The sequence below is a fragment of the Copadichromis virginalis genome, linkage group LG16 (genome assembly GCF_057382275.1).
Source record: "Copadichromis virginalis isolate Kocher_CV1m ecotype Utaka linkage group LG16, C_Virginalis_male_GT1.1, whole genome shotgun sequence".
In the NCBI taxonomy this organism is placed as follows: domain Eukaryota; kingdom Metazoa; phylum Chordata; class Actinopteri; order Cichliformes; family Cichlidae; genus Copadichromis; species Copadichromis virginalis.
Window position 1 is genome coordinate 3,478,032 of NC_140633.1, and position 26,688 is coordinate 3,504,719.

General features: G+C 46.3%; 2 long non-coding RNA genes across 2 annotated transcripts in view; both read left to right on the forward strand.

The window, feature by feature from the left end:
• LOC146690088 (uncharacterized) overlaps positions 1 to 26,688 on the forward strand; it is a 384,415-nt gene that overhangs the window by 112,926 nt on the left and 244,801 nt on the right. The gene's annotated exons all lie outside the window — the stretch shown is intronic.
• LOC146690092 (uncharacterized) lies at positions 765 to 26,242 on the forward strand. The gene is made up of 4 exons (XR_014915748.1): positions 765 to 1,154; positions 1,841 to 1,977; positions 17,194 to 17,340; positions 25,220 to 26,242. It is a non-coding gene; the product is annotated as an uncharacterized LOC146690092 (long non-coding RNA).

The following is a 26,688-nucleotide window of genomic DNA, read 5'->3' on the forward strand; positions in this document are numbered from 1 at the left end:
AAACATGATGCATTTAAGGTAACCCTTTTTCATTTTTATTTAAGAAGAGAATTTGTTCCACTGTGCGATGGCCGAACCTGTTCCTTTTCGTGGAGATCATTTCTCCTGCATTAAGGAAAATCCCTTCACATGGCCCAGAGGAGGCTGCAGTGCAGCGAGACTGGTAGAGATGCAGTTATACAGTCTGGGCCCCACAAACTATCAGCTAAAGAGAATAAATACATTCAATTGCTGCACATTTGGCAGACTAACATTTTAGGATTAATTAAACAATAAAATATATATTTTTACAACATTACATGTAAAGAGTCAAGTGGAAGTTTTTCTAAAGTTATTTAATGATATTTATATTATGGAAGCAGATTTTTGACATTTTACTTTTTTCCCGTTTTCAGATATAATAAACACGCACAAAACAAAAGCAAACGGCCAGAACACAAAGCTGGAAAACCCACCCGATTGACCAAAATCAACTCAAAATTCTCCCACACAACAGAACCTCCTCTATTCCTCGCTGGCTCCAAATCTCTCAGTGGAATGATCAGTGGTTCGCTATCTGTCACCATCAAAACACTCCACAAATCCCGCGAATGATTCACTTCCTTATAAACCATTGAATCAGACACCGAAGCAGTTAGGCTCTAAATGAAGCTTCGGACGTCACTGATCACGTGACTCTGGCCAAACGAATCAAGCTTCGACACAGTCTGAAGCAGTGTGTTGATTTTTTTGACACACGCACCGGAGCTTCAGCTTCAAGCGGGCCATCACTAGTATTGCCCTTTAGAGCAGGGCCGGCCCGTGGCATAGGCCGTATAGGCAAATGCTAAGGGCGCCGTCCATCAGGGGGCGCCACGCCAGTGCCACAAATGTTGAAAAAAAAAAAAAAGTTGGTACTATTATTTCTAAATACAAAAAATAATCCCACGTTAATTAAAATGCAAAGTAAAGCTTATTTAATAGAAATATTATTTGTTACAACATTACGCCCCCCCTCCCCGCACGATGCGCCCCCTCCCTTCCCGTATCATGGTTGCTTTTGGACGTCACCACATCAAAAAATCAACACAAGATGTCAAAACGGCCAAAACTGTCAGGTGGCCAGGGAAGAAAAAAGAGAAAAGAAGAGGAGGAGAAACGAGAAAAAGACAGAGGTACGTTAGCCTACATGAAATTATTTGTCTGAATGTGATAGTAACCTAAATTTTTTGCATTAAGCTAATGTTACATGATTCGCTAATTGCTAATCAATAAATAGCTAGTTAACTGTTTTAATGTCAGTTAATATTGTGGAGGGGGCTAAATTGTTATGGAAAATAATAATGTAACGTTAGGTAATTACAGTACTCCCACCTTTCCCACCATTCCTCATTTGTATTCATCTTTTAAGCAGGTGTTTTTTGTTTACATTGTTATTGCCTTCTGGTTAGCTAACGTTTACCCTGCAGGTAATAGTCACTTTTCCACCCCTGTATATATTATAGTTGTAAGCCTAGTTGTTAAAGCGCACATCATTAATGTTAATTAAGCAATATCACATGAGAGGGAATGCTGTTTTTTAATATGAGCACTGCTGTGATTCGGTCAAAGATAATCATAACATAACATTCTCATATGATATTATACTGTTACTTTGCATTCTGCTATTCACCATTTCACTGTAATGATGACAATAAATTGAATCTAATCTAATTTGCATATCAGTTAACATCATACATATATCTCTTTGGTTTTTCATTTATATTGCGATGCTTTCATAACGAACAGTACTTTGGGGTGTATTTGTTTTATGTAGGTCTTTTACTAATTTAACGTTTTATGCTTTCTTTTATTGTTTTAGTGGAGGTGCGGCCGCTTGCTGAGGGGCTAGGCACATGAGGTGGAATCCCCTCCCCGATGCATGCGAGTGTACACACCGGGCATAGATCGCACCATTTAGAGTTTAGTGTGAGTGAGGTCTGCAGTGAACTCACACGGGTGAGTAATTGGTGGCACCCTTGGGCACTCCTCCCTGTAGGTTGCCTCCTTAAGTGGCCGGTCTCCACCATTTTGTTTAGTTATTCTTTTAACATGTTGTGATTGTTTTAGGGTAGCATCGTGGTAGGGAGTCTGGTCGTTTTGTTAATAAAGTGTTTTATCTAATTTGCCGTCACAACCCAGCTACCTTAGGTGCCTTTTTGATTTTATAATTCTGTGTTTAGTAGTTCTTAAACTTTGATTTGTAAACTTCCTTTGTCTCACCTCTGCCGTTAATAATGAGTCTGTGGGCTTTGGTAGCCAGTGCAACACTTACATTAGAAGTCTTTCCTGGGGTGTAACGCCCTCCCCCAGGTGGCGTTGTCAACATCTTAGTTACCGTCCCCGGTTATTCCTCATCGCGACACCACACTTCTTCTCCTCTTTTGTCCTCCACTTATGCATCTGGTGTGTTTCTTCAGCTTTCAGCCAGTACGTCCGTGAGTCCGCTTTTATTACGAGAGACGGTAACACAAATGGATTTAACAAGAAAACTTTAAAACTAGAAAGTGAGACCAGTGTAGTCGATGGAAAAATGTTTCCATCGACTACACTGGTCTCTCTTCTAGGAATCAGTTCCAAGTCTACACTTAAGATTGGGCTTAAAACTTCACTTTTTGATAAAGCTTATAGATCATGCTGGATCAGATGACCCTAAACAAACGTTCAGAGATTAACAACCGATATGGAGTGACTGCCTCTTCTCTCTTCCTCTCCTGTTGCTACTTGAAATCATGAAACTGATCAGCTGATCGACTTTTCTAGTGCGAGTCCCATATCTCTTGTTTGTTTATCGCCCACTTTATGCCAGAAAGAGGAAACCAGCGGATAAACAACAGCAGGATTTAGGATGTTAGCGGGCAGTCCATACGTGGAATATCACATACAGAAGATACAGAAAATATGGATCAGAATCAGCATACTTTATTAATCTCTAAGGAAATTATGTGGGTTACAGTTGCTCCAGTACAGAAACAGACTAGACTATTTAACAATACAATATGTTACAGATTTAAGAAATAGCACAATATACACAAATCACTCAATAATAAATATCAAGGATTGACAGAGGTGATTACAAGTAAATTGTCATGATACGTTGTGTGGCAGGCAGGAGAAGGACCCAATAGCAATATTCACAAACACGGGGATGAACTTAAGAAACACAGCTTTAATGCTGGCAGGACAGGATACAGGACATGCAAAACTAAACCGGAAAAACGTAAACTAGTACTCGAAGGTAGACACAGGGAGATCCACACAACATGAGGGAGAACGCGACGCCGAACAGAGGAAGACGCAGACAGAAATACACAGAGGGTTAACGAGGAAAGTGGGAACACACGGGGAACACAGGTGACACAGATAACCATAACGAGACAGGGCGGGGTGAACATAACGCTGACGGGTACAGGCACAGAGGTTCAGACAGGAGGAGAGAGAGCACGGGGAGAACGCAGACATAACGGGCTGGGGAAAACATAGAATAAAGCACAAAGAGAGACGAGGGCTCATAAATACACAGAGGGGCACACAGGGGGTAAGAGTCACGAAGGGAAAACACATAAGGAACAACGTAACAGATCAACCCAGGAAGCATGGCCTAAATAAAGAACAAAATACAAAAATACATGAAAACTAAGAACACTGGGCCCACATGGCCCAGGACCATGACACCACCCCCCCCCTAAAGGGCTGGCTCCCGACAGCCCAAACCCGAGAAACAAAAACAGAAAACAACCCACCCAGGGCGGGAGGCGGGGGACCAGGACGGAGGGACCAGAACGGGAAACAAAACAAACAACAGAAAACACAGGAGCACATGACCGTAGTCAAAATAAAGTTCAGGGGGCCGACCCAGAGCCCACAGGCACAAGAGTTCACGGGTCACACGGTCGGGGGGCCGACCAGGCGGGTGGCACAGGTGGCAGAGCTGGTCCGGAGGCCGGCCGTGCGGAAGGCAGCGGCGGCGGCGAAGGAGACGACGGAGCAGTTCAGGGGGCCGGCCGCGCGGAAGGCAGCGGCGGCGGCGGAGGAGACGACGGAGCAGTTCAGGGGGCCGGCCGCGCGGAAGGCAGCGGCGGCTCTCCAGTGTCAGGCGTGCTGGCCATGGCCCGGTGGGCACAGGACCAGACGAAGCACAGGCCGAAGCCGCGGCAGACGAGGCTGAAGGCTCGGAGGCTGGACCAGGCGAAGGCTCTGAGGCTGGACCAGGCGAAGGCTCTGAGGCTGGACCAGGCGAAGGCTCTGAGGCTGCAGCTGACGAAGGCTCTGAGGCTGCAGCTGACGAAGGCTCTGAGGCTGCAGCGGACGAAGCACAGGCTGGACCAGGCGTAGCAGAAGGTGGCTGGATGGGCTCCTCGGGCCCTCCAGCTGAGACAGGAGGCTGAACGGGCCCCTCGGACCCTCCAGCTGACGTGGCATGAGGCTGGTGCGGTTCTCCCGAACCCCCAGCTGACGAGGAAGGTTGCTGAACGGGCCCCTCGGACCCTCCAGCGGAGACAGGAGGCTGAACGGGCCCCTCGGACCCTCCAGCGGAGACAGGAGGCTGAACGGGCCCCTCGGACCCTCCAGCTGACGTGGCATGAGGCTGGTGCGGTTCTCCCGAACCCCCAGCTGACGAGGAAGGTTGCTGAACGGGCCCCTCGGACCCTCCAGCGGAGACAGGAGGCTGAACGGGCCCCTCGGACCCTCCAGCTGACGAGGTAGATGGCGGCGTGGGAGCCGCAGAGTCCTGGATGAGCTCATCCGAGCTCCCAGCAGGAGCTGATGCAGAGCCAGAGAGATTTGAGACCCCTGGCTGAATGTTAAGCCGACCAGCGGACCGTACTGCTATCGGGGACTGGGCTACAGGAGGTACTGGAGCTACTGGGGCCTGCGCTACAGGCGGCACTGGAGCTACTGGGGCCTGCGCTACAGGCGGCACTGGAGCTACTGGAGACTGAACTGAGGGTGGCTGCGAGGGAGCTAACTGAACTGAGGGTGGCTGCGAGGGAGCTAACTGAACTGAGGGTGGCTGCGAGGGAGCTAACTGAACTGAGGGCGGCTGCGAGGGAGCTAACTGAGCTGTGAAGGGCGGCTGCGAGGGAGCTAACTGAGCTGTGAAGGGCGGCTGCGAGGGAGCTAACTGAGCTGTGAAGGGCGGCTGCGGACCCTGGCGGCTCCGAGGGCCCCCGAGAGCCAGGCGTGTTCCCCGAAAGGTGTGCTGACAATCGGGGGTAGGCCACGGCTTTCTCCGGAGCTCCTCCTCTACGTGGGTGCAAGCTGCTTGCTGCTGCTCACAGAGACCGGGCTCCATGATTTCCGGAGTTAATGCGGTGCCACGGCGGCGCCGGCGCCGCCCCCTTCTGGTAGCTGGCGCGATGGGCGCTGATGGCACCAATGCAGGGGGTGATGTAGCGGCGATCTCCCGGTCGTCCGCCCACATCCTTGCCAGAAATGAGGCAGGCGAAGTAAAGTCTAAGTGGATTGGAGACGGCGAGCGGCTGGTAGGCTGTGCAGCAGGTGAGAGGTCCTGCTCCGAGATGAGCCAGGGCTTCCACCGGAGCTCGTCCTCCCGATAAGCCCGCAACACCTGCTGCCGCTCCTCCTCACCGAAGTCAACAGCCTCGGGCATCTCCGTGCAGGCAGGCGGTGGCGAAGATGCGGAAGCTGATGAAGTGTGAGCCAATGGTGTGTCCGTGGTGAGCCTCACCGTTCCGACTCTGACCGCCACAGGCTCATGAGGCGGCGGGGCAACGGCGCGATGGCACGGCTCTGGTGAAGGTGCACGCCCACCGGGCCGCTGCTGCTGCGGACGGAGTCGGAGAGCGGAGACGAGAAGGTCGCTGACGAGGGGGTGCAGCGTCTCCCATAACCAGGGGAACACAGACATGCACACCCCTACCTGGCGGGCGAACTCCTCCCGTTCCTCCTCACTGGAACAGTGCAGCCACTTGTCGCATAGCGACTCCACTGTCCGGACAATCTCCAGTCTTTGTGTCGCTGGGTCCGGCATGGTCGCGTCGTACTGTCGGTCCGCGGAGGGGTTGTGAACTGCTGGGTCCATGTTGCGGTCGCGTTCTTCTGTCATGATACGTTGTGTGGCAGGCAGGAGAAGGACCCAATAGCAATATTCACAAACACGGGGATGAACTTAAGAAACACAGCTTTAATGCTGGCAGGACAGGATACAGGACATGCAAAACTAAACCGGAAAAACGTAAACTAGTACTCGAAGGTAGACACAGGGAGATCCACACAACATGAGGGAGAACGCGACGCCAAACAGAGGAAGACGCAGACAGAAATACACAGAGGGTTAACGAGGAAAGTGGGAACACACGGGGAACACAGGTGACACAGATAACCATAACGAGACAGGGCGGGGTGAACATAACGCTGACGGGTACAGGCACAGAGGTTCAGACAGGAGGAGAGAGAGCACGGGGAGAACGCAGACATAACGGGCTGGGGAAAACATAGAATAAAGCACAAAGAGAGACGAGGGCTCATAAATACACAGAGGGGCACACAGGGGGTAAGAGTCACGAAGGGAAAACACATAAGGAACAACGTAACAGATCAACCCAGGAAGCATGGCCTAAATAAAGAACAAAATACAAAAATACATGAAAACTAAGAATACTGGGCCCACATGGCCCAGGACCATGACATAAATAGAGGATAGCACTGGCCACAGCAGACTCGTAGAAAATCCTGAGCATTGTCTGACAGATGTTGAAGGACCTCAGCCGCTTCAGAAAATGGAGACGACTCTGGCCCTTCCTGTAGAGTGCAGTGGTGTTTTGGGTGAGATGGGTTGCAAATAATATGTAAGTTATAGACCGTTGTAGCAATCGATCATAAACGTCTTACAGTGTAACAGATGTCAAGCTAAAGAGAGAATTCACAAGTTTAAGGGTTTGTAAAGATGAATTGCCACCAAGCGCTGCTAAATTCGTGGGCCCGTAGTCCGTGTCAATCGTCGTAATGAACCAGAGAATTGTTTCATGTCTTTGTGGTTTAGAAGGATTTAAGCTAACTACTGAGAGATGCACATGAGATCAGCGAAAGCATGAGGTTGTGGTGTAAACCTTTGCTGAACAGAGTCAGTGTGTCATGTCATGAGATGCTTGTGTAAATGAAAATGCTAAACTAAATGTAGAGTCAGGCTAAGCTACCTGCGCTAATCCACTTATTAGTCTGTACAGGTATTTTTGGGCTAAAGCCGCACTGTATATTTCCTGGATAATTAGAGGAAGTGTAAATTGCTTGTTCATTCTAATAAGAGCGAATACAGTAGTAATATATTAAAAGGCATTTATTTGAAATGAATCTAGTTTGATAAGAACAGTTAATAAAACTGACAAATAGAAAAAACAGTAGTTGAAAACAGAGTTCATTGTGGTATTCGTCCATACAGTAAAAATGCATTTTTGTGATTTATTCAGTTCATGAAAGTGATGTATGTGGATATAACATTGTATAAATACAGAGAAAGTAATGTCATTGGTTATAATCAGTGTTAGGAAGGTTACTTTTAAAATGTATTCCATTACAGATTACATGCCCCAAAATGTATTCTGTAACGTATTACGTTACTCGATGAGAGTAACGTATTCTGAATACTTTGGATTACTTAATATATTATCATGCTTTTTACGACTACGTGAATGTACTATTGCTGTGATTTATTAATGTTACTGAAGGTCTGCGGCTCCGAACCGTAGTAAAGGGACCTCTGGCTGATACGTCGGGTTCGTGTCGGCTCGCAGCTGAAAAATAGCTTTACTTTGTTGTCTGGGTCGACTTTGCTAGTGAGAGACAGAGAGAGGCGTTGAAAGGCTGCTGCAACAGAGCTTATTGTTTCAGAGGAAAACACGAACACGGTGTACAGTCGAGTCTTAACAGCTTACTCACAGCTGGGCTCGTCAGGCTCTCTTCTTGGCTGCAGTGGTTATTATTATATTTACATGCTTCCAGCTCCCGTTTTTCCTCGGTGACAGCTCGTACTTTTCCTTTTTCTCCCTCCTCGCTCACAGACACATAACAGGTATGGCAGTCCATTCTCCCTGCAACACGGACTACACTGCCTATGATGCTACATTCTTTAGAACTATACCTGTAGCATTCTGCCTGTTAGCTTAGCACAACAACAACAAAAAGGTGCTCTCTCACCTGAGAGCGCGTCACCCTGTAACCATGGCAACCGTAACGCTGCTGCCTGGAACAACAGAATATGTCAAACAAACCCAAACAGTCCTGACCGGCCACAATATGAAACAGGAAAGTACCGCAGTGTAATCCATTTATTTCAACAATGTAACTGTATTCTGAATACCACCTTTTTAAACGGTAACTGTAACGGAATACAGTTACTCATATTTTGTATTTTAAATACGTAACGGCGGTACATGTACTCCATTACTCCCCAACACTGGTTATAATAGGTTATAATAGGAACCGTTTCAGCACTACTGGGGGCGATCGTGGCTCAAGAGTTGGGTGTTCGTCTTCACCTACCGCCTACTGATGATGGTCAGAGGGGCCGATGGAGCAATATGGCAGCCTCGCTCCTGTCAGTCTGCCCCAGAGCAGCTGTGGCTACAACTGAAGCTGCCTCCACCAGTGTGTGAATGAATAGTGGAATTGTAAAGCGCTTTGAGGGGTCCCGAAAAGCGCTATATAAATGCAATCCATTATTATTATTATTATTATTATTACTACTACTACTACTGTGGTTTACAGTGCCGTCAGTACGTGATGAGGTAGTGTACAGACCGTGCACGCAGTAGCTCCTGGTAACCTGCCATTTCTCTGTTTTTGCAGTTTCTGCAAAAATACATGTGCTGCACAGGAGATGAGTCAGCCCATCATTTTCTACAGTGTAACATATAGTTTCCAAATATTTTGAAACTACTCAACTCAATTATAGAATATTTTCCAAACATTTTTAAGAACTGTAACTAGTCTTAGTTATTATTAGGGTTATATTTTAGATTCATGGAAGTAAAGTTCCTGCAAATCTCAAGAGTCAACATCTCACACAATAAAATGAGATAAAAGCTTTAATAAGATGTTCATGGTAAATCTTCGTCCTCCTGTCAATTATTCTGACTGAACTCAGTCACTTTCACCGGTGCTGCTTCCCTGAAATTTAATTTCATGCAGCTCTCACCATGCACTATCCTTTGGTTACGCTACTGCTATTAGATTTACATTGTTACAGCTTAAATTTGAAATGATTCAAATCTAATAACTCAACTCACATCCTTATAATATTAATGTGACGGGCCTTTCGGGCTTGATCGCATACCACTGCACTGCACAAATTAGACATTGTCTTAACAGACAGCATGCATGTATCATCTTTAGACAGAATGTGAGGTAAATTTTGGAGGTGGGGTGATTCACACAGGCACACTCCCACACAGAGCAGATTTAGAACTAGCTCATGCCTGTAGAGCTCGGACAGACACTGAAAAGTCATCAGACTGAATTTTTCACAGTGTGTTTTATGTTGGACTGAATCAGTAATAACTGAGTAGGAGGCTGACAATGCTGTAACTACATGCAAATATGAACACATACCACCTCCTAATCCTGGACGAATTCAACTGGCTCCCATTTGCACATTGCAAATTGTATTAAGATCGTACCTGGACATAAAAACACACAGTGGAACACTATCAGTCATGGACTGGCCTCCCTAGAATCCAGACCCCAACATTAATGGAGCCTTTTATTTCTTTATCTTGGCAGATAAAAAATAAATAAAAAGCAGTCAACATCCAAAAAAGAGCTTTGAAATGTCCTTCAAGAAGCTTGTAGAAAAATTCATGAAGACCACTGGAAGAAATAACAAGTGTGCTACAGACTAGTGATGGGAATTCTGGTTCTTTTTAGAGAGCTGGCTCTTTCGGCTCTTCAGGTTGTTTTGTTGCTTTAATTAATTTATTATTAACAACAATATAAAAATTACGCACGAAAGGAATTACTAATGTAGAAAAAAGTGGTTTTATTTATGTTTATATATAAATATATACGGTGGCCCCTAGAGACAAAGCACGCACACACAGGTGCTCTCTATTTAGTCATTAGCACTCATCAGGCAACGTCTATGTGCAACTGACTGCACTCATACCAAAGGGGGCTGAATAATTACGCACACCCCACTTTGCAGTTATTTATTTGTAAAAAATGTTTGGAATCGTGTTTGATTTCCGTTCCACTTCTCACGTGTGCACCACTTTGTGTTGGTCCTTCACCTGGAATTCCAATAACATTGATTCATGTTTGTGGCTGTAATGTGACAAAATGTGGGAAAGTTCAAGGGGGCCGAATACTTTTGCAAGCCACTGTAGATCACTTAAATTACACAATGGGAAGCATATGTGTATTATGTATTCAAATAATTAAAAAAATGTTCATGTACCTGTTACTACCACACACCAAATCCAGTGTTTTCCTGGCTTGTGTAGCCACGAGGGAACAAAAGCTCAACACTGCGCCCTAGCATCCTGGAGCACTCCTGTTGTGTTTTGTACGTGTTTTGGAGTTTTTACGTGTTTTGAAGTTTGTATGTGTTTTGTCTCTAGGGGCCACCGTAAATATACTTTTATTTATTCACTCCACATAAAATGTAATAAATAAATCATATAATACAAAAATCAACTATTCACATCTCTACTTTTAACTATTTAAATTTTCAGCTTTTTCCTTTTACAAATTTAAAGTGAAACAACACAAAACACTGCAAACCACAACACAATTAAATATAAATTATAATATGAAAACAAAAAGAAGTTGCATATTCTCTGTCATATGGGCCTGCATGAATAAACTTTCTGAATCCTTTATCATCTGCAACTGAAAATAGTTGTGGATGATTACTATACCTTTCTAATGTGACGATGTTGTCCCTGGCTCTCTCTCTCCCTCCCGCTCTGTTCCTGTGCTACTGAGTGTAACTATCGCCCCTCCCCCCTCTGCCCAGCACAAGGCTGGCATGCGGAGTGAAGCGGGAAAAAAGTGCGAGAGAGAGGGTGAGAGAAAGGGGGGGAAAAAAACCCAAAAACCCTCAGCTTCCAATAAGGAGCCGGCTCGCGTCGTTCACGTCAAAGAGCCGTTTTGTTCACGACCGACACATCACTACTACAGACACAAACACTTCTTTAACCTTTGCTTTGACATCTAAGGTCATGAAAGGTCACAAAGATCAACTTTAAAAAATCATGTAGGTGTTACATCAGTGTCCATTCTTCCTACAGGCGCACTGTGTTTAACCATTAGTCCTTCCTATTTAACAACGCGCGAGCATATATAGTGTATGCAGTCTGTGCGTCTGATAAAAAGAAGCCAAAAACTTTAAGCACCATGTCTGAAATAGCAGATGCAACATGATGTGTTCCCTCTCGCTGATCAATGACAAACCTGTAAAGACCTAACAAAAAGAGTGGAACAGTATCTCTGCTGTATCAAGCTTCCACCGCCTGAGTCACCCGAGGACTCGTATGGAAGCAGTCGAAGATGGTGCCATCAAGAATGCTACAGGGGAACTTACTTAACTCTGTCATCCAATTCCAGCAAACGTATGTGACGACTCTCAGAGGACGGGTTTCATTAGCTGTCGCAGTCACAGTCAGGATAGAAGCAGCCATTAAACTCAAAACTAGTCTGCTGTTTGTTTCTCCAATGACAACAGAAACATCCAGAAAATATGGACCCATTTGCTGCCCTGCAGGATTGAAAGGATGTCAAATAAAAATGTTTCAGTTCTGAGGTATCCATTGTAGCCACTGCATGGGTGTGTTTGAATATGGTTTTTGTTGACATCTATAGTTGTTGGTCCAAAATACTGCTATGCTTTTGGGCTGGATGAAACATGCTCATGTAGCAGCAAAAGAAAAATGCTGCTTTTGCAGCGCTTTTCTTTTTGCAGCATTTTTCTTTTTGCAAGTGTTTTCTGAAGTTGCAATCCGTTTGGCCTCTCAGGGCCACTGTAGAAAGAGGCTATAAAACTTTGTGAAATAAAGCCAGTCGATGTGTTGAGTCAGGGAAGCTCACTTCTGTCCAGTGACAGTAAACCTAAGGTGCGTTGTTTAGGGTATACTGAACCAGTGTTATTGACCTCAGAGTCTGGGGGCCACAGTTACGAACGCTCTATCGCTTTTTCGTTTTCAGGCTCGTATGTTGGACGACCAGCAAGCCCTGATCACATGACCTCAGGGACCTGCTGGGGATGTACGGATGTAAAAGATCTCTGATATAGGTTGGTGCTTGTCCATGTAGAGCCCTGAATGTCAAAGTCAAAATCTTGAAGTGGATTCTGAATTTTATGGGGAGCCAGTGCAACTGGATCAGCAGAGTTATAACGTGAGAGTATTTACAAGACTTCGTCAGAAGCTTTGCGGCAGCATTCTGAACAATGCTGACCTCTACATCGGAGAGACCAAACAGCCACTTCACAAGCGCATCGCACAACATAGAAGAGCCACCTCCACAGGACAAGACTCAGCAGTCCATCAGCATCTAAGGTCAAAGGTCACTCTTTCGAGGATGCCATTGTTCACATTTTGGACAGAGAGGACAGATGGTTTGAAAGAGGAGTGAAAGAAGCATCTATGTCCACTGTGAGCGACCATCTTTGAACAGAGGGCGGGGCTTATGACACCAACTGTCTGCCATCTATAATCCAGTTTTGAGTTCCCTCCCCAGACGCCTTAATGCCCACTCACATCCTGGGCCATCTGACCTCAGGAATTCGCATGATAAGGTGGGGCCAGATTTCACAATGAACACACCCGAAACTCTGGCTGATTGGGACCCACACCCAGTTTCCCACCTTGGCTCAGGCGATTAGAGGATCATCAGGGGGTCCTTTTGTCCCTCTGTGGGGGGAAACTCCCACTAGGTTTATATCTGGGACTCTCCACCATTTGACCTTAGAACTGAAGAAGCTTCTCGGATGAGAGGTGAAACGTCTTCAAGCAACTTAAAGAAGTCCAGACGCTTTTCTTTCCAAGCTCCTCAGACTACGATGACCTGGATGACTGAGAACCTTCACAGAAATTCTGAACAATGTCATTGAAACTTTCTTTGAATTAACTCTACCATGGATGGCTCATGCACTGAGTGAAACAACACATACAATGTGAGAATGTAATCAAAATGTTCCTTGTAATTAAAGGGAAAGTGTGATTTTTAGGACACACTCAAGCATAACATTAGCTGGAATAATGTTCAATTATTACCAGCTGTTGTTCTTTAGCTGGCTCGCTGTCACCGGTCTGAAGACAGGAGTCGCATGTCTGGTCCGCTGTCGGTGAGTAAGCATGTTTATGCACATTTTGTGTGTTAGAGCCCTCAGTTTATTTCAGGAGATGCACCACGAGGTGAGGAGGAAGAAGATGAGAAGGAATGAATACATAATGAGAAAAAGATGATGAAAATATATACGTACAATCACAATGGTCACATTTGAAATAACTATTTTTGATCTTTAAATTAAAAATGATTTATAAAGCATGCTACATGACCAGCAGTGTTGGCTTTAGAGATGGCATGACACCACTTGTTTATGTCCAATACCAATATCAATATCATAAATTTGGATATCTGCTGATACCGATATGAATATGCAGGCAGAAATCAGCAAACTGCCGCATTTGATTCCCAAAGAGCTATGAGCTGAAAATGTGACATGTCTTAGCATGGTGTGCCGTGTATCCTTTAAAAAAAAAGACAACATGGGTCCAAAGACCAAAGACTCCGTCTCAAGATTAACCGGACATGAAAGTCTTGTTATTAAGAAAGACAAAGTAATATAGCAAAAACCGGACATAGGAAATGTGAAACGCACTCAGCACATCAATTGATCCCTTTATTTGTCACTTTAGGCTCATAAAACTGCAATAAACGGTAAAACTTACCAAATATGCATCTGCACAGCGCTGTGTCTTTAAATGCCCTTTTTTGCTTTGTCTGGTCCTTGCCCCCCCACGTGTCTCATGTCTTAAATGTGTATGCAAGTGCTTGTGTGTTTACTTCATGCAATTGATGATAGAAACATGTCATTTAGTTTTCCCTAAAGCCTGATTTTCAAGTCATACAAAGAATACACCAAAGTATTTGCAGTACAAAGTATTTCTATTCCCTTTTGTTGGATATTCATTTGTTAGTTCTTGTAACTGCTAAAAGTGTTTACTAATTTTTGCCTGTCAGATATATTTGTTATACCATGTAAACTGTGTAATTCCAAGATTTTCAAACTTGCCTTGTAATAGTGGCCTCACAGAGTCTCTGGAATCTACAGAAAAATCGCAACAAGATGACATTCAGGAGTATAAACTGGTGTTTTGAAGATAAGAGTACAAGAGAGGCATTGTGATTCAGCGTTAAAACTATTTTAAAAGCATACCATCTATAGGGAAGACATCGACATCAGACTCTGCATGCTGGGGAGATCGCAAAGCTGTGTCGGTTTGTGTGTTGTGCCGGAGTGGCGAAAGCTGGGCGGGGCATTATGGTGCCTGCTGTCAGTGGGCTGGGGGGCAGACTGTGGAGTGGTGAGGGCTGTTTAGAAAAAGATAATTTATTGAAAGAATACAGACTAGTGATGGTAAATTTGATTCTTTTTACTGAATCGAGTGTTAATGAGTCACTCACCAAAGTGAATCGGGTTTTTTGAGTCATTTGATTCACTGAGTCAGTCGACCAGAGAGTGCAAAAATTTTACATTTTCACTCAAACTTAATTTGTTTCCCTTTTCATGTAAATCCCACTGCTAAGATGAATGATTAAAAACAACAACAAACTATTTTATAGAGAAAAAAGAGCAAAAACATTTCTAAAATTAAGCAACTTCCTATCAAAATTGCTTAATAAACATTTATTTTGTTTATTTGTATTTTATTAGTATTTTCCTTAAGTGTGTCAAATATATATTTTCTCATCTAATTATATGTCCACTGCGCTGTGAGCCAGGGGGCGGTAATGCGCCTTAACATTGGTGGCCAACCAAGAAGAAGAAGAAGCTGTGAGCCAGGAGGGAGTGAGTGAGTGATTCAGAGGAGGGAGGGGGTGAGTAGCTGAAATGTGTTGTTAGCATGTTAGCAGCGCGATGCTACTCTGAACCGAGGAGCTATTTTCTTGATGTGAGCTTCTACTCAGGGTTTTTTCTTCCAGTTCAGAGCAGAAATGCTTTTGTTACGAAACTGGTTGTTGTTTTCCCCCCACAATATTAATTATAAGCTAGATATATTTCTACTAATGGAATTAGTTTGCTAACAGCAACAGGGATGAGTCAGTGAGTCAGTTGGGCTTGTGAATCATTATTCACGAGTCAGTAAAGTGATTCTCGAGTATTGAACGATTCGTTCACGAATCGAACATCACTAATACAGACAACTTGTCAAAAAAGTTTCCTTGTGTCAGACACAGATATGTACAAAGACACTGGACAGTATTTTATTACCTGGTATTTTCACTCGAGGGGCCTTTTTTGTAGGCTGCTCATCCTCGGAGTCCGTATATGTGTACAGGGGATTTGGCCTAAAGAAAAGAAATTAAAAACGGTCTTAAGTAATTGTAAATGTGCTTTTGGCATATTTTTTCCTAAAGTCTGCAAAGCAACTGGGCTCTCAATATCCTGTTTAAATGTCTCTCCTTAACAATGGTTCGTTGCAGTGCCAGGTTTTTCAAAATGCATTTGTAGCTCATTCCCAGCCTAAAATTGTCAGGGATCTGGGTCTGAGTGACCTAGAGTCCCTGAACAGTTGTGGACTTATTATATGTGTGTGTTCTGCACTGCTGCTGTTCCTGCGTTCCATGTTTGTGTATTGGCAGGTGTGTGTGTGTGTGTGTGTGTGTGGACGCGGTCGTGAGGCACCTTCAGACCTGGTGGGTGTGGCCCTGCCAGCTGACCGGTCACACCCAAGGATCCTCACACACACCTGGCGCCGATCAAGCCTCGTCGGAGGAGCTACAAAGCAGTGTGGCTGAGAGCTCCTCGACGCTGGAGCGAGTACCCGTCAGTGTTCCCAGCAAAATCAGTGAGTGCGAGTCTGTCGCTTTGTAGTTGTGTGTTAACGGCTTCCTCTGTGGATTTTCCAGCAGGAGTGCGGGAACGGAAGAGCAGCGAGCACAACTTTCACGGGAGCGGAGACACAGCACGGGAGTTGGAAACTCACGGGGATTTATTGTGTATTGTTTACTTCACTGTAAATAAACGCACTGCATTAATCGCACAGAGTTCTGCATTTTGGGTCCTCCTTCCCCACACGCCCACGGTCTGCCGACCATGACAAAAATAAAACTCAATCATACTGGCTCTGTCCACGGTGTATTGGTTTAGCCTACTCTTATGCTTATGTCTCTACGCAGCTGTCCAGGAATTGTATCAATATGATGTGCGCACGTTATCTATTTCGTTGCCACAAATGCCTAATTTGTTACCACATTATACCCAATTCGTGCCCACAAATTAGCATTGCGTGCGCACGTTATACCTATTTCGTGCCCTCGAAATAGTATTTCGTGGCCACAATTTATTTATTTTTTGGACCATGTCATCAGAGGGGCTCCGTAAATGTCAGCTAGACCGATATTAAAATTTATGATATTGTAAAAGTAACTAAAATGGCGCCTGAAGCCTGTTGTGGCGTGAGCTCTGTGTCTGCTCTAGAAACTCAGAAATTCAGTAGATCTGAGCCGTACATTAAATACTCACATCAGCCTGTACTTTGAATTCTGTAAGAGCTGTATAAAACACAGCCATGCATAAGTGTTTTGAATGAATAGAAATGTGACACATGAGAAAGTGTGTCTGTGACTGTTCCTGTGTAACTTATTTTCGGACTAGTTAACAACTAGTTAACGGTCATTTGATGTTACCAAGATAATGTCCTTTTGTAATATAGTTACATTTTCTTTGTATATTTCATTTATCCACCATCATACATTAAGCCAAGAAGAGGTCGTTATACTAACAGGAGGTATAAAAGCCGGGCCAAAGTTCAGCACGTGGTTAAAGTTTGTAATCCAGCCGGGGTGTAAATATCACTCAGCAGCCAGTCGTAGAGCTGAAGCATCAACACATAAATCTACCCGGCTTAAATCACAAGAGCACCTCTGACCGAAAAGCTGTAGATTTTTCTTGTTTGCACAAATTAATTCAGATTCACATTGTGTTCACAGCTCCAACAAAATGAGGAAGAGGAGGGAGAAACACAATTAGATTGAATCACAATTGGATGGAAGGCGAGGACAAGGAGAAGGAAGCTTAGGATGAGGAGGAAGAGAAGCAGCAGGAGCATCTTTAGGGATCTCTGTGATGTCATTGAGGTTTGTTTCATTAATATGGTCCTCTCACAAAGAAACATGACTTGTTTTAGTTCACTTACTTTCTGTATTAAATAGTGATGTGCAAAATGTTGTGGAAAACCACAGAGCAGACACGTATACGGCATCTGCAGGTAAATGAACATCAAATCTCTCAGACTGAAATCTGTATTATACTTTTAGTCTTAAGAACATATGTTGTATATCTATCACCCTTATGATAAAACCAATGTCAGCCATTGGTTTATGGACTTTGTATTTTGAAGCCTCAACATTTGCTTTATTGCTATGTTGGTTTTTGTGAGCCTTTTGGGACCATATTAGGACGAGGGATCAGAATCTGTGTCACGGCTGCCGAGGCGAGCCGTGTGGATATAGAAGGAGGACCCAAGATGCAGGCAGTGGATGAGATACCGGTGGTTTTATTTACAGAGGTGTAGTGGCAAACAAACAGTGGGGCATAACAAACAACTAAAGACACCTAAACTGGGAGAACTAAAATAACAGACCTGGGAGCATATGACAACGGATGATGAATAGCAGAGAGACGCAGACGAGGAACAGGACACCGTGGAACACAGGGTAACAGAATGACACGGAGTTACACAGACTGACACGGAGGAACACAGACGAACCGGCAACAGGCAGGAGAACACACAGGGCTTAAATACACACACACCAGTAATCAGGGGATGCGAGACAGGAGGGCAACACAGCTGGGAGGAATCTGGGCTGACGGGACAGGGGAAACGTAAACTGATCACACTCACATATGACACGGACCTTCACAATAAAACAGGAAACTCAGATACATGGAACCAGACAAGACATTGAACTAAACAGACAGATTCACAAACAGATGGGGAGACACCATAGACAGACAGATACAGACGCAGACTCAGAGGCAGATCGAAAATAACACAGAACTTAAACAATCATCATCTAGAAAACGATAACAAACTAAAAGCGCTGGGTCACCGACCCAGGACCATGACAGTACCCCCCCCCTCAAGGGCTGGCACCAGACAGCCCAGCAGAAACGAAAAAATGGACCAAAACAAAACAGAAAACAACCCGACCAGGGCGGGCGGAGGGGGCCCAGGACGGAGGGACAGAGTCCAAAAAGGCCCAGATGGTCAAGTTCAGGAAGCCGACCATGCGAATGGCAACGGGGCAGGTCCGGATGTCGGCCACGCAGTAGGCAGTGGCGTGGAAACAGTTCTGGGGGCCGACCGTGCGGACGGCAACAGCGGCGTGGAAACAGTTCTGGGGGCCGACCGTGCGGACGGCAACAGCGGCGTGGAAACAGTTCTGGGGGCCGACCGTGCGGACGGCAACAGCGGCGTGGAAACAAGTCCGGAGGCCGGCCACGTGGAAGGCAGTGGCGGCGTTCAGGAGGGCGTCCACGGTGGCGGAGATGCCCAACAGGCGGCCAGGCAGATGACCGACGATGTGGAGGTGGTAGTAGGGGACCTGAAGGCTGCGTGACCCCTGCAGCCCCAGGTGAAGCGGAGGCTGGACCAGACGAGGCGGACGCTGAAGCGGAGGCTGAAGCCGGACCAGACGAGGATGAAGACGCAGAGGCTGGACCAGACGAGGACGAAGACGCAGAGGCTGGACCAGACGAGGACGAAGACGCAGAGGCTGGACCAGACGAGGCTGAAGCAGAAGCGGAGGCCGGACCAGGCAAAGCAGCTGATGAGGATGCTGAAGCTGGACCAGGCAAAGCAGCTGATGAGGATGCTGAAGCTGGACTAGGCAAGGATGAAGCAGTGGCTGGACCAGGTGAAGCGGATGAAGCCGAAGCATGCGCTGGACCAGGCGACGCTGAGGATGCTGAATCCGGACCAGGCGACGGCGTGGAGGATGCAGCAGAGGCCGGGCCAGGCAACGGCGTGGAGGATGCAGACGGAGGCGCTGCAGCAGGTGGCGGCATGGATGAAACTGCTGCTGCAAGCGTGGATGAGGCTGCTGGTGGAGCAGCTGGTGGCTGGACGGGCTCCTCGGGCCCCCCAGCTAACGAGGCAGAAGGCTGGACGGGCTCCTCGGGCCCCCCAGCAAAAACAGTCTCAGAACCAGTGGGCACTGGAGCCCCTGGCACACACAGAACAGAACCAGCAGGTGCGGAGACCTCTGGCAGGAACACAACAGAACCAGCAGGCACACGGGCCTCTGGCAGGAACGCAAAAGGACCAGCAGGCACACGGGCCTCTGGCAGGAACGCAACAGGACCAGCAGGCACACGGGCCTCTGGCAGGAACGCAACAGGACCAGCAGGCACACGGGCCTCTGGCAAACACATAGCGGCCTGCAGCTGCGCAGAGCATTGACCCTGCTCAGGCAGCGACAGCTCTGTGCAGTCCTCAGCTGGCTTCTTAAACTCCAGGGGTCCAGAGTCTAATGGGGGCTGAAACCCAGCCTCTGGGGAGGCCCTGGAGTGCATCTCAGTCTCAGAACTGGCCAGCCTTTGAGGAATGTTGACATTGTTCTTGGGTTTGTCTCTCTGCTTAGAGTACGGAGTTGTTGAACTGTCCGTTATGGGTTGGACTGACATGGCTTGCTGTACAGGAGGAGTAGGTGAAGGTGATGGCTGAACAGGTAGTGGAGCAACTGACACAGGATGCAGGGCTGGTGACTGCTGAACTGAGGATAAAGCTAATGATTCTTCTGCTAACCGGGCTACTGACTGGGCCATGGATTGTAACAGGGTTTGTAATAAGTCCGGCTGTGACTGTAATTGAGCTATGGATTGTGAGGCTGAATGTGGCGGAGGTGGCGACTGGGCTTCTGGCCGGGCGGCTAACTGAGCTTCTGGCCGGGCGGCTAACTGAGCTTCTGGCCGGGCGGCTAACTGAGCTTCTGGCGATAAACAGTTTTTGTCCAGTGCCGTACAGAACATCACCCCTGAGTAAACGGTCCCACAGTTCAGACCAACAATACTGTCCTGTCCACTCACCACAGCTGGCTGCTCGGAAATCCCCAGGTCCGACTGTGGCGAGGAGCGTCGGCAGCGTGAGCGCCGTTTCCCCCTCGAAGGCTGGGTTGACGGGCCGGGCAGAACATCCTCTGTCGGACTGGGCAGTGAAGCATGAGCTGCAGGGTGGGTGGTAGCAGCCGGGGGGTGAAGACGGAGTCCATTCAGAATGAAATTCTGTGCGAGCGGGTGAAGTGAGCTGAGCAGCCAGGGGAGACCAGAAACCAAGCGCTGTAGCCGATTAGCCACGGCTTGGCGAAATTCTCTCCCCTCGTGCTCCAGCCACGCGTTGATTAATTTGTCCACGGAGTAAACAATGTCCTCCCGGAGCTCCTTGGGCGGGTTGAATGCTGCTGGGTCCATAGTGGCCGGTTCGTACTGTCACGGCTGCCGAGGCGAGCCGTGTGGATATAGAAGGAGGACCCAAGATGCAGGCAGTGGATGAGATACCGGTGGTTTTATTTACAGAGGTGTAGTGGCAAACAAACAGTGGGGCATAACAAACAACTAAAGACACCTAAACTGGGAGAACTAAAATAACAGACCTGGGAGCATATGACAACGGATGATGAATAGCAGAGAGACGCAGACGAGGAACAGGACACCGTGGAACACAGGGTAACAGAATGACACAGAGTTACACAGACTGACACGGAGGAACACAGACGAACCGGCAACAGGCAGGAGAACACACAGGGCTTAAATACACACACACCAGTAATCAGGGGATGCGAGACAGGAGGGCAACACAGCTGGGAGGAATCTGGGCTGACGGGACAGGGGAAACGTAAACTGATCACACTCACATATGACACGGACCTTCACAATAAAACAGGAAACTCAGATACATGGAACCAGACAAGACATTGAACTAAACAGACAGATTCACAAACAGATGGGGAGACACCATAGACAGACAGATACAGACGCAGACTCAGAGGCAGATCGAAAATAACACAGAACTTAAACAATCATCATCTAGAAAACGATAACAAACTAAAAGCGCTGGGTCACCGACCCAGGACCATGACAATCTGGAGTCGTGCACACTACTGTTTCATTTAGTGTGTATCCATAAGATTCGTACAGCAGATCCAAGTTGTGCCTTGAAAACAGGAACGTTGTCTGCATAGAGGAGAACTGTAATAGCAGTAGAGCTGGGCGATAGAACGATAACGATATGTATCGCGATATAACTTTTACTCGATAGAGAAATTAAGCTATCGCGATAAACTTCGCCGCTCTTGTCCTCTTAAAAAAAAAAAAAAAAAAAAAAAAGGTCAGCCAATCCAAATTAAGTAGCGCAGAGCCGAACCAATCACAGCCGCAGCGTCACGTCGCATGACTTGTTACGTACAGCACAAGTGCCAAGCCGCACGTGTGTTTGTTTGGGAAGCAGCCAGCGGGTAATGGAGCCAGCGCGTAATGGAGGAAGTGAGTGTGCCGACTAGAAAAATCAACCGAGCGTGACCGAAGAGAAAACAGATGATGGTTCCAATGCCGGAGAGATTGTCGAACGGAAGAGCCATAGAAGTTCCGTAGTGTGAAGGTATTTCGGCTATTTCAAGTCTGACAAAAAACAGAGTAGCGTGCACTGTAAATTGTGCCGAAAGCAAGTCTGGAAATACAATAAACTGGTGCATGCGTCACATTGTGCGCCACGTTATTGTTTCGGTGAAATGAATTTCTACAATACTGTTACTGTTAATTCTACTCTCTGCAGTGTTTAAATGCTTACATATACACACAGTTACTGTCCGTCCACACATACGGCTCTGTTCTGCTTCTATGCCCCAGCTTTGTTTACTTTTTCCACCGAGGCTTCTAGACTTCTGATTGGCCAACATTTCTGCACGGTTAGGAATCTAGCGCCACCTGCTGCTTTGGCATGTTCATAGCAGCGTTTTCCTTCATTTCTGCCTTTATGTGTGGACGGGATTATTTTTTAAAACGAAAACGGAAAATCTCAGTTTTCAAAAATACCCGTGTACGTGTGTACATAGTCTCAGTCTCTGACTGGAAGCGCTAATTCGTCATTCGGCTTTTGTCAGACTAAAGTAACTGTTAAAACTGTTTGAAAAGCTCAGCTATACAACAAGGAGAGATTGAGAATTTCCTTTTAGTTCTCAGTTTATTTGATATTGACAAAAGTTAGTCAGTTTTGTCTGTTCTTCTGTAAAACAAACTAAGATTTATTTTTAGAATTAATACTTTGTTTCTAAGTGGAATTGACAATTTAGTCAATTGACTCCCTTTCATACTCCCGCACCAGTTGAAGGGTGTTCCTCCCAAAATGTACGGCAATATGTCTGTGAAGGTTCTCAGTCATCCAGGTCATCGTTGTCTAAGGAGCTTGGAAAGAAAAGCGTCTGGACTTCTTTAAGTTGCTTGAAGATGTTTCACCTCTCATCCAAGAAGCTTCTTCAGTTCTAAGGTCAAATGGTGGAGAGTCCCAGATATAAACCTAGTGGGAGTGACCCCCCACAGAGGGACAAAAGGACCCCCTGATGATCCTCTAATCGCCTGAGCCAAGGTGGGAAACTGGGGGTGGGTCCCAATCAGCCAGAGTTTCGGGTGTGTTCATTGTGAAACCTGGCCCCACCTTATCATGCGAATTCCTGAGGTCAGATGGCCCAGGATGTGAGTGGGCGTTAAGGCGTCTGGGGAGGGAACTCAAAACTGGATTATAGATGGCAGAGAGTTGGTGTCGTAAACCCTGCCTCTGTTCAAAGATGGTCGCTCACAGTGGACATAGATGGCTTCTTTCACTCCTCTTTCAAACCATCTGTCCTCTCTGTCCAAAATGTGAACATTGGCATCCTCGAAAGCGTGTCCTTTATGCAGATGCAGATGGACTGCTGAGTCTTGTCCTGTGGAGGTGGCTCTTCTGTGTTGTGCCATGCGCTTGTGAAGTGGCTGTTTGGTCTCTCCAATGTAGAGGTCTGGGCATTCCTCGCTGCACTGTACAGCAAACACCACATTGTTAAGTTTGTGTTTTGGCGTTTTGTCTTTCGGGTGAACCAGTTTCTGTCTGAGCGTGTTGCTGGGTCTGAAATACACTGGGATGTCATGCTTGGAGAAAACCCTCCTGAGTTTCTCTGATACACCGGCTACATAGGGGATGACAATGTTGTTGCGTCTGTCCTTCTTATCCTCCCTCGCTGGTGTCTGGTCTTCTTTTCTGTGCCTCTTTGCTGACTTTAAGAACGCCCATTTAGGATAGCCGCACGTTATGAGTGCTTCCTTTACATGTGTGTGTTCCTTCTTTTTCCCTTCAGGCTTAGAGGGAACATGTTCTGCCCGGTGGTGTAGGGTCCTGATTACTCCAAGTTTGTGTTCCAAAGGGTGATGGGAGTCAAAGAGGAGGTACTGGTCCGTGTGTGTGGGCTTCCGGTAAACTTCGATGTTGAGGTTGCCGTTCTCTTCAATGTGCACAGCGCAGTCCAGGAAAGGCAGACAGTTGTCCTTTGTGTCTTCCCTGGTGAACTTGATGTTTTTATCCACAGCGTTAATGTGCGCAGTGAAGGATTCCACTTCTTGTGTCTTGATTTTGACCCAGGTGTCGTCCACATATCTGTACCAGTGGCTGGGTACTCTTCCTTTGAAAGAGCCAAGAGCCTTCCTTTCCACTTCCTCCATGTAAAGGTTGGCTACAATAGGTGACACGGGGGAGCCCATGGCACAGCCATGTTTTTGTCTGTAAAAGCCTTCGTTGTATTTGAAATATGTAGTGGTGAGGCAGAGGTCTAACAGTGTGCAGGTCTGATCGGGTGTGAAGTTGGTCCTGTCCTCCAAGGAGCTGTCTTCTTGTAGTCGTTTTCTGACAGTCTCCACAGCCTCCGTGGTGGGTATGCAAGTGAAGAGAGAGACTACATCAAAGGACACCATGGTTTCATCTGGATCCAGGGTAAGTTTCTGGACCTTGTCGGTGAAGTTGGTGGAGTTCTTGATGTGGTGTGGGGTGTTCCCCACGAGAGGAGCAAGGATGGTAGCAAGGTGTTTAGCAATGTTATAAGTGGCTGAGTTTATGCTACTGACTATGGGTCTGAGTGGGACAGCTTCCTTGTGGATCTTAGGAAGTCCACAGATGCAGGGTATGGCATCCCCTGGGTAAAGGCGGTGATATGTGAGGCGGTCAATGATTTTGTCCTTTTCAAAGTCTTGAAGGCAAGCTATAACTTTCTTTTTGTAGCTGCTTGTGGGGTCTCGCTTTAGGGCTTCGTAGGTATTGTTGTCACTGAGGAGAGTAGTGATCTTTGTATGGTAATCTGTAGTGTTTAGGACCACGGTGCATCTTCCCTTATCAGCTGGTAAAACAGTGATGTTGCGGTCTTTGCTCAAGGAAGCGACGGCCTTCTTTTCTTGTATTGTGAGGTTGGATGGAGGGAAAAGCGTCTGGACTTAAAGAAGTCCAGACCCTTTTCTTTGCAAGCTCCTTTGACTCTCATGTTCCTTAAGTACATCTACCCTGTTGAACTTATTATGGGAAATAAATATTTAGATAAAAACAAGCTGCTGATTATTTCACATTTTACTTGTGAGCAACGGCACATTTAAATCTTACAAATATAGTTATTTGGCTTATATCGTGATAGATATCGTTATCGCCTGAAATGAAAAAAACATATCGTGATATGAAAAAATCTCATATCGCCCAGCTCTAAATAGCAGGCTTGTATATAGTGAGGCTTTGTGCTCACATTTGCTGCAAACACTCGTTTTAATTCTGTCACCCTGTTTTGATGCAGAATTCACTTGAAATCAAGAACTGGACTTGTTTTTTATGTGTTCTTGTGAATTGATTGTGTGTCGCATAATTTGATTTGACTTTCTGCGAGGCAACAGTCGTCCGCCGGCCAAAGAATCTGCACCTCCTGGTTCACATGCAATTTGTGTTTGTGTGTTCAGAGGCGGCGGCGAGTGGGGAGACCTCGGCTCATCCAGCTGGAGAGCCTGACCAGGAGGAGTCGAACTTTAACTCGGCTCTTCCAGGGCACCCTGCAGACTCGGCTGCTGGCATCGACGAGGGAGTGCGGCCGCCGCTGGGATGACGTGAATGCTAAACTGGAGTCCATCACAGGTCGACTGCAGGTATGCGAGTCAGACCTTCTGAGGAGGGTTTCTCTTTTCTCTCTCTCTCAGCTCCTTGTCTCAGAGTGGGAGGGATTTGAAGCACAAAGGGAGGAGCTTGTCGTTTGGTTGGCTGATATGGATGTTCGCCTGAGTGAGGTAGAGTTGGATGTCTCGAGACCAAAAACTACACACAATATTCGGAGCGCATAGCGCACAGTCATAAATTCCCCCTAATTTTGGTATGATCCGAGCTCAGGCACTGGGCGACTGAGCACAGCACTTACGCATGTGAGCGAGGGGGGAGAAGCTGCTGCCTGCGAGTTTGCTGTAGGAGAAGCGCAGCCAGGCAGAGGAGAGCTTAAGTTCGACCAGGTACCAAAGCAAATCATTCGTACTGTACAAATAATGTAAATATGACGGTGCATCACAAAAGATTGATATCAAACTGATCATTTGACCCATATTACGTTACTTGCTCTTCCAGATGGCGAAATGAAAAGCCGAACAACAACACTGCTGTTTCTTTAAAGAGTCTTTGCTCACATGTGTGTTTATTTCATATTTTCAGTTGTTTCCTTCCACGGCTAAATAAACTCTCTAAACTGGTTTCAGTTATGTCACGACTGGGGCAGCAGCCGTGTGATGAATAAATGAGGACCCAAGATGCAGACGGTGATGGAGATGCGAGTGGAGGTTTATTTACAGTGAAAATAACAGAAGTGAGGACAGGACTGAACATAAACCTAAACTGCGTGAAACTAACAAACAAACCTGGAACATAAGGTCAGCGGGAGAAACTCAGAGATGGCAGATGAGGACGGCAGAACAGGGAGACGTAGAGAAACATAGGGAATGAACACAGACGACGCGACTGCACAGGCAGACACGCAGTGTAAATACACACACCAGGTAGTTAGGAAATGGCAGACAGGCGGGGACACAGCTGGAACTAATGGACATAACGAGACAAACCTACAAAGTAAAACAGGAAACACACAGACTGTTTTACACAACCAACTGGGGACACGAACAGAACACAGAGGGGAGGCACAGGCAGGGATGATAGAAACACACAACTCAAACCCTAAGAACTGTCACGGTTCTGGGTCCGTCGGACCCAGTAGTTTGAGTTTTATTATGTTTTGGTTTTAGTTTGCATCAGGGGTTGTTTTCTTGTTCTCTGGTAGTGTTCATTATGATGATGTTTATTATTTGAGTTTCATGTTTCTGTGGTGTTTAGGATTTGTTCTCCAGTTGTGTCTGCTTAGTATTTGTCTAGCTCCATGTGCCATTTTCTGTCTGTC